The sequence below is a fragment of the Adiantum capillus-veneris genome, chromosome 19, assembly GCF_014529385.1.
Source record: "Adiantum capillus-veneris isolate H3 chromosome 19, ASM1452938v2, whole genome shotgun sequence".
Taxonomy (NCBI): Eukaryota; Viridiplantae; Streptophyta; class Polypodiopsida; order Polypodiales; family Pteridaceae; genus Adiantum; species Adiantum capillus-veneris.
This window is the reverse complement of record NC_140949.1, coordinates 149543290-149552554: the sequence shown is the minus strand read 5'-3', so window position 1 is coordinate 149552554 and position 9265 is coordinate 149543290.

The following is a 9265-nucleotide window of genomic DNA, read 5'->3' as shown; positions in this document are numbered from 1 at the left end:
TGGAAGCTACCAGCTTATGGAGGCTGATGGAAAACTTCATAAAACCAGGGTAAATGGTTGGCGACTTAAACCTTATTTTCTTCGATTTGACCAGGCTCCACCAATTGACATTCCAGATGAGGACACACCATCAGCCGCCACCTCCGACGATAATGATCAAACAGATGAGCTAGAGACATGAATGCCTCTAGCCAAAAGGGGAGGGCTAATGATGGGGGCTTTTCACAAGCCAAGCTCCCATACCCCTCTTCTCTCGTCTCCACCCCATGAAAACCCCCTCTTAGGGAGGGAGTGATAAAAGGCATTGGAAAAAGTAAGAAAAAAAATAAAGTATGATTATGTAAATATATAAGAAAGGTAAAATAGGCCACCTCATGCCTGAGGGGTAGCCCATCCCCACCTTGCCTCCTTTTTCTTCACGGTTGCCCCGGCCGGGTGTCCCTTTTCCTCTCCTCCACTCAAAAGGTCAACCCCCTCTCTCTTCCCCTTGTCCTTTCTCCTTTCTCTCTCCCCTCAAGCTACCCCACCTCTCATCAATAATGCATTATAACTCACCAATAATGCACCCTAACTCACATGCAACTTACCCTATCTTCCAAAATAGTATACCACACCCCCTCTTTCTCTCTCCTATCATATCCCATGACCCAAATACCCCCCTCTCTCTCTAAAGGGCGCCATGTCTCTTGTCTCGTAGCTAAATAACCTCCCCCACACTCACACACACTCAGTTTCACTGAAAAAGGTGCCCACAAACCCATCCCCACCCGGTGGTTACCTGATTTTTCTTGTGTTCACACACATCTGCACACAGATTCACCTCTGAACACACTCCCCTCTCTCCCCTCTTGTAATTACTTTATTCTCCATGTCACCTCTCACTTTTTTCATCAACCCATCTCTCTCTCTTAGTCTCTCTCTCATGAGACTGTTGTTCTGGCACATATACACACAGCCAGACAAGTGGGGCCCACAGTCACATGGCCTATGTAGATAATGATTTCTTCATTTCTAAATTCTAGAATTTCTCCCCTCTCCTCCCCTATATAAAGAGGGGTCACCATCACACTAAGGACACACACCATCACCAAAGAGTACACTATGCATTGTGTGTGCCTAGTGCACACACACACACCCACACCATCACCATCACCGCAATCACCATGCTCGTCTTAAGCATGACCTCTACACCCTTGGGCTATGGAAGATGAAGGGAAACTAAATGAAGGATGATGGCCGTAACCCTCGTGCGAGTCTTCGCCATCAACTCCCACCTATCCGCCATGTGCTCTACCACGCTCTCCCTTCTCATTCCCCTACCCTATGCTCCCCATTTCATCGCCTTATTCTCTAAATAAAGCTTGAGGTTTTGTGAGTATGTTTTCTTGCAATGTTTTGCCCATGTGAGGTGTGCGGAATCGCCACCTAGTCTTGTGTTTGGAGTGAGCTTGTGTATGTGTGAAGGGTGTGCGGATTCGCCATCCTTTTGTGGTGCCTAAGTACTAAGCCGCTATACCCCCTCCCTCACTCTCACTCTCTCTCTCTCTCTCACTTGATCTCATTCCCTTTCCTCTTCATCATTGCTCCCAAGCATCCATCTCTCTTGGATGAAAACTTTGTTATGGTGGTGTGTTGTTTGCGTCCTAGCCGCTAAAGCTAGGTGGTGCCCCCTGTTTGCTTTACCATGACAGGCTCGAGGCGCGCCATTCAGTCCCCGGTGTTTTAGAGGCCGTCGGAGTTCGGGGTTCGCTTTGCTCCCGTCACCTCCTTTGGATCCCTACTGTGGCCAGTCTACCAGCTTAACCAATGTTCTAGCTTTTTCTCCCCTGGCACTTCCCCATATTAAATGTTTAGTTTAACATGAGAAAATCATTTAGGAGAAATAGGTATTAGTTATTATGACAGAACCATATGTAGGAACGAATTAGAGAAGTGAACCACGGAAGCATGAATCTGATGTCGGCTCCAATCGAGGAAGTTTGGTTAGATCAACCACCCATGGAACTGGATGAACAATCTTTGTATGGGTATTAAGGCTTATCAAAAGCTTGGACACTTCAAATATTATCCTAATACTTGGGAGAGACTAAATAAAAATCATTGGTCTATAAAACCACAAAATTGAATAGACCAAAGCAGATTTTGGATGTGGAAAATTAGCAATCAATCATGCTGACTCCTATCTAGTGTACCATCACATTGGGTGCGCTGCTCAAGATAAGACCACATCTATGGAGAGATTTGCAAAATACCATGGAAAATATTGGAAAGTATGGACATTGTCCTATGTCGGTTTGTATCTCCTCTATCCTATTGGGATTTGTTAGCATGTGGAAAAGGTACTCAAGGTTGTGGGTACCCATGGGGTCATTACTAGAGGGTGTGGACTCAGCTAGAGTTAAATAATGGACTCCTAAAGTGGCTTGAAAGGTCACCCACAAGTTTGCAAGTTGGATGGGCTGATTTTGTAGCCTTTGTATGATGTCATCAGTGATGCCAGATGAGATATCTTAGCCATCTCTATATAATAATCCCTTTGTACACACTTTCAGTTGAATCAATCAATTTAGTTTTGCGTCAACGTTTTACTCTATCTCTATTGTGTATTTAACATTGTCATTGGCATGTTAACACCATGAATGATTCTCTCTCTTATCCTTCCTAAACTCTACAAGTGGTATCAGAGCCTACGGTTACTCCTAGGCCACTAGTTAATTAGCATCTCCTAATCCCACACTAGATTGCAATGCATCTCTCTAATTGACATTGTAATTATAATCAATTTCTTTTGCATTTCATTTATGCATTCACTCCCACTAAATACCCATTGCGATGAGATATGTACACTTATGTATGCCACTACTCACACTTTGGCGTTAGCTAGTGGAAGAAACATTCATAAATTTCTTGTATGCATGAGCTTGTAGCCCTCTGCAGTAGCTCCCAAACGAGCCCTTGATCTCTCTTTTTGGTGCCCATTTTCCCTTTTAAATCTTTGCTCAAAATTGGGCCTATAGATTGTGTGTATAGCTCTGTTAACATGAGCTTATATTGACTAATTTTAGGAATTTCACGTACAAGCCTCTTCGTCCTAGTGGTTAGCTCGTCATCTTTGGAGTGTTGAGGTGTTGGTCATGGGATCAAGGCTTTATGGAGCTTATTTTGGCAAGCTTGGCGGACGCCATTGTCGGTGGTATACTGCATTACAGGAAAATTTTGGGTCCGTAGGTGGGCAAGCACATACTAAGAGTCCTCGACTACACAAGGACATGAAGGCTCACTAAATCCGACCCTTTTTCCACTTTCGGCTCCACTAGCAGAGGTTTCTGTACTTGTAGGCATTTGTCCAAGCCCTTCTTCCCACGTCCCACTGCTCAAGCCAGTGACTCTTGTAGGAGGACCTTCCCACGACATGAGGGCATCAAGGGCCATTGCCCTTTGCCCCTCTTACTTAGGGGTCTTTCCCACAGGCTGCAGCAGTAACCAAAGTTTTGCTTGAGCATTCAAAAGTTTCATCCAAGCTTCCAAAAGAGCTCCTAAGGGGCTTCAAGAGGGAATTCAAAGAAGCTTCAAGAGGGTTTTTTTTCCAAGTGCAAAAGGAACCAAGAGAGCTTCAAAGCACCTTTCTCTCTCTAAAATTCTTGTATTTCAAGTTAAATTTTTTGCATCCATGGATAAATACCCTACAATGTATGCCCAAACTCTCATTTATGGAGTTGATATCACCATGTGCAAGTGTAAGGAGTATAGACACTGGCCTTGGCATAAAAACCAAGCGCTAAGACCGCTCCAAGGCACAATGGCAGAGCAAAGGAGAGATCTACCTTCAAGGGGAGGAGAATTAGCATCAATTTTTTGTTTTTCATTAGTGTTACTTAGCTTTGAATTTCCATTCAATAAAGCTCATGAGCAGGCTACGAGAACAACCATGGTAGGAACAACACCAAGATGGTGTTGCAAGTAGCCAAGTCAGAAGACAAAGAAGTAGGAGTGGAGGAGGACAAACAATGAAGCTGTGGCAATGAAATTTTTTTACAGATTCTTGGATTAGATCTGTGTGTTGGACTCCTAGATTGGAGTGTTTATCATCAGTTGTCTCCTGGATTGGATATGGTCCTCTAGATTGGGGATGAAGGTCAGCCTGGATTGACATAGGATTGGCATAGCTATTTTTTATTGTCATAGTCCAAACCCCAGGGGGAGGGTTGTTTGTAATTATGGGCTTTGTCCTATGTTGACGTGTATGTCCTCTATCCTATTGGGATGGACAGGTGGCACATAACCATGTGTTAGCATGTGAAAAAGGTACTCAAGTGTGTGGTTACCCATGGGGGTTATTACTAGAGGGTGTGGACTCACCTAGAGTTAGTTAATGGACTCCTAAATTGGCTTGAAAGGTCACACACGAGTTTTCAAGTTGGATGGACTGATTTGGAGCCTTTGTATGATGTCATCAGTGATACCAGATGAGATGCCTTAACTAGCTCTGTATAATAAGCCCTTTGTACACACTTTTAATTGAATCTCTCTAATCTAGTCTTGTGTCTACATTTTACTCTATCTCTATTATGTATTTCAACATTTTCATTGGCATGTTAGCACCATGAATGCTTCTCTCTCTAATCCTCCCTAAACTCTACATAAAAGATGGGCATAACGGGATTAACCAAAGTAAACCTTGAAGAATTGCATAGGGAAGAATCATATGCAAAGATTTACAAATTTGTGCCCATGAACAAAATTGGAGATGACTATGAAGGAAACGATGGAAACACGCCTTCCAATACAATATAATGTTGTAACGACCATGGCTATTCTAGAATGCGGGGCAGGTATTTCCATAGCAACAAAAGTAGTCTAGGAAGTTTGGGAAAAGCTAGCAATTAGGAAAACACAAATGAAATTGAAATTGGTAGACGACATATTGAGAAACCAATGGATTTACTGAAAAATGTGATAGTCAGCTCTTGCAAAATTGACTACCAACATACTTTTTCCATTGTGGATTTTGGGAAAAAAGTGAACTATCAAATCATATTGGGAAAATATTTCATGAGGCAAATACAATTGATCCAAGATTGGGATAACAACTATTTCTACTTGAAACAAGCTGGATCAATTACACGGGTAAACTTGAAAGATCATTCCTACAAGGGTTTTTTGAGGACACCAATCTAGGAATTGGATTTAGAAACCTCAGCAAAAACTAAATTGCCGTCATGGTTATGCAAAGACATGCCAATTTGGATGTGTGGAGCCTCTAAGAGTGGTAGTTTATGAAGAGAGGATTGTACAGAGAGGTAAACGATGTGAAATATGTAGTAGAACCCTTTTCAGAACATTTGTTAGATACATTCAAGTGGACTCAGATTCTAGCCACTATGGATGTATGTGTTACCAAATCCACACCCACAAAATTTTGTGATGAGGAGGGATATGACATAATTCCTATTCAGATGGTATCTATAGAACTGATTGTGGAACAACAATTTTTCTCTGATCACTACTATGACGCTACTAATGAGTTAGAAGAGGACACACTCATGACTGAGGAACCACACACTGAAAAGGAGCATGTCATATAATGGAAGTCGCCTATGAACTTTGAGAATAGCGGAATTAAGAGAATTAGAGAGAACATTTTTGTGAGACTACCTTGCAAGCATAGAGAGTGAACTTAATTCATGGTAGCAACATAATCATAGTACTTAATTAACTTGGCATGAATAATACTTTTGCAACAGAGAGAGTTTAGAGAACATGACAACAATTGAGGACCGGATTTATGTGGAGCCAGTCCCCCCTCCAATAGGCATTTGTATTATACATTCTTCCATCAAGAGAGACTTGGTACAATATGATCTTTGTGTTCCTTGTGACCTAGGTGATGCAATGAAGATAGAGGACAATGAAGATGGAGAACTTCATGCATCACGAGCATAACATAGAATTTATAAAAAACATTAACTATCCCAAGCCTCAGTCCCAAGGCCTCAAAAACCTTTGAAGCTGGAGAGAGCTAGTGGGGAATGAGCGTAGGGAAGAGGAAGAAGAAACATAGGAGAAATAAATAGTTTCTCACTTATCATCACTCTTCTTGCTAGCATACATAATAGCATAGTAATGAATTTGGAGAAGATGGCAAGCTTAAGCATTGAAGCATGGCTCTTGGTTGGATTTGCATTCCAAAGCCAAGAGTGCTGGTGTAGGCTCTCAACTTCTCTACCTGCTTGGAGAAGGAGATGGAGCTCTTGCAATTTGCACTTCCCACAATGAAAGTGTGTGTGTGTGTGTGTGGGAGAGTATACCCCCTAAGCAACCCCCCTTCTCGCTTTGATCGACCCCCTTGTAGCTCATGCTTGAAGCTCATTGAACCCCTCCAGTCCTATCCAATCACATGCAAGAGGTATATCAAGCAATGAGGGTAGGCTTGGGATAAGTGTCCCCCTTTTGCCTTTGAGAGAGAGGAATTGATAAATGCAAAAACAATTAATTAACTTAACTAATCTATCATTGGACCCCTTGGGAGGCCAACCAATAGGCTTTAGGCACACCATGAGGGCAACATGAGGAGGAGCTTGACAAGTGTCCTATTTGCCTTCTTGGTACTAAGCTTGCCTTGTGTGAGGGTATGTGTGTTCTCTCTCTAGCCCCTACAATTAGGGCTCTCCCCCTTATGAGTAGGGAGTATGTTGACTTTGTGGAACATCTTACCCTCAAGCACCTTAGTCCATCAGCAAGCACGACAAGCACCTCCAGGTTCCCACCTCAAGCTCAGCGCTAGCTTACCTAAGGTCAAAGGACTTTTAACACGAACCTTTGGAGGTCATTAATGAAGCTAACCCTAAGGTCTTTTAAGCTCTGTTGGCTATCCTTGCTCTTTGACATATCATCTCTCATTTGGACCCCTTTACCACCATTGGCCCCATGTTAAGATAGACCCGTAAGGACATGTCTATATTCTAACCCTTCTTCTTGTCTATTCTCCCACATTAAATGATCAGTTTAATATGAGAAAATCATTTGGGTTGGTTAGATATTGGATTATGACATTACTTCTCTCCTCAAATCATAATCGTCCTCGACTATGAGGTAGAAGAGATAAAGCCTTAGTCATTAGTCAATGTTTCTTAGTGGGTAGAGGATCCCTTTTTACCCTTTGACATCATTCCAAGATGGATGACTAATCCATTTGGTGCTTGGGAGACATAGCTGTCACAAGCATGTATGCTCTTTAGTCCATTTCATTCTCTCAAGTAGAGTGACAAATTCTACTTGGTGTTTGAGAGACGTCGTCATCACAAACATGATTCTAAGCATGCATACTACTTAAGTTTGTGCATAATTAAAAGAAAATTAGTCTTATAAGAGAAAAACATTGGTCATTTAAAATAAATTTGTACACTTGCTTACTCTAATGTAGCATTGTAAGCATTGACAAGGTTCATACTATCCTTCAACTGTATTCCTTGCATCCATCTAGCATCTTCAAAAGAATAATTTTTGAACTTAACAAGATACTGTCGGATAATCTTACCATGTTGTAGTACCTTGTCTTCATAACGAAGGATAGCTTCGGGTTGTAGCACCTCTTCTTGGTCTTCAATTTTGGGAGGGTCTTCAATAATTGGTTCACTTGGTGGCTCTCCTTTGTAGGGCTAAAGTAGGCTCACATGAAAAGCATTGTGTATGGGCCAATGGTTGGGCAACTTGAGCTTAAGCCATCTCATTGATTGGCTTCAAGATTTGAAAAGGATCATAGTATCTTTTTGCTAGTTTAGCATAATACTTTTGATGGCCTGTAGGATTTTGGCCCCGTTGTTTGCCTCAATCAAGCCTTGGGAAACTTAAGTAAGACCCAATTATTTTCTTTGAACATTAAGGCCCTTCTGTGCTTGTCGCCGGAGCAGCTTTTTTCCTTTGTTGAGAGATGGATATAACCTCCTTAATCTTTTGAAAAGATTCTTGTCGGTCACAACTATACTCATCGGCATCAAAGATCTTCCCATGTACTTTAAGTAGCAAGGAACTTTTAGGTCTTCCCTCAATGATTTCAAAAGGTGCTTCTCCCATAGAAGTATGGACAGTATTATTGTACACATACTCTACAAGAGGTCATTGTGAGCGTTGATCTACTTCTATAACATATGTCTTTAGTAGATCAAGTATTGTAAGATTGGCTATCTCACTTTGGACATCCGTTTGTGGGTGATAGGCTGAGGAGAAATTCAATCTTGTACCTAGATTTTCAAAGAGACCTTTCCAAAAATTACTGGTCATTCTAGGATCTCTATCTAACACGATGGATGTTGGCAATCCATGGTGTTTGAAAATCTGGGATATAAAGAGAGTTGCCGTTTGGTGTGTCTTAATAGTTTTTTTGACAGGAATAAAGTGTGCTTGCTTACTAAACTTGCGGACTATTGTCCATTTTCCCGTATTCCCATGGATAGACTTGGGTAATCCAAAGATAGAGTCCATGGATATACTCTCCCATGGTGAATTAGGGATTGGCAATGGCTGGAGTAATCCAGGTTGTTTCCCTCTATCATACTTGGTCTTTTGGCATACTACACATTTTGAAACATACTCTTGTATGTCCACTTTCATGGTAGGCCAATGGAAGTGTGTCTCTACTCCCCAAAGGGTAGGTTGAATGTCTCTATGCCCCGCATAAGGAGGAGCATGGGATTCATACATGAATTTTTCACAAAGGGAGTGGGTAACACATAGCCTATTGCCATAGAGAAGATAACCATCCTGCAAGGTGAATAGTTCCTCTTTTTTTCCCAAAGCAAGGGCTGACATTATGTCTTTAAATTCAGGGTCTGTAGCATACTCATCTATCATAGATGATAGATCATTGTGAGTTGTTATAGACACCACATTAACTTTTGGTCGTCGAGAAAGTGTTGTTAAGTATGGAGCCTGATTTACGCTTGTAATTTTCTGTGGTAAAAGCGCACATTTGTAAGGCCCCCATTATGAGGAGAAGCCATCGTGCGTGAAGAAAAATCACTCACCGGAAACCAAAATTTTCACGGACAAGAATCAAGGGCAACTTTAGGGGCCTCGGGGGCGGAGGCCCCCCGAGACTTTTTTTTCCCTTGCCGAAATATTCCTTTTCACCGGAATATTATGGCCGGACGGCGGCCGGAAAATGGTCGGAAAACAACCGGTCGGTTGGCCGGTGGCCGGTGGTCGGAAGTCAATGGCCGGTGGCCGGTGGACGAATTCAAAAGCGGACTTGTCTTCTCAAGGGCGG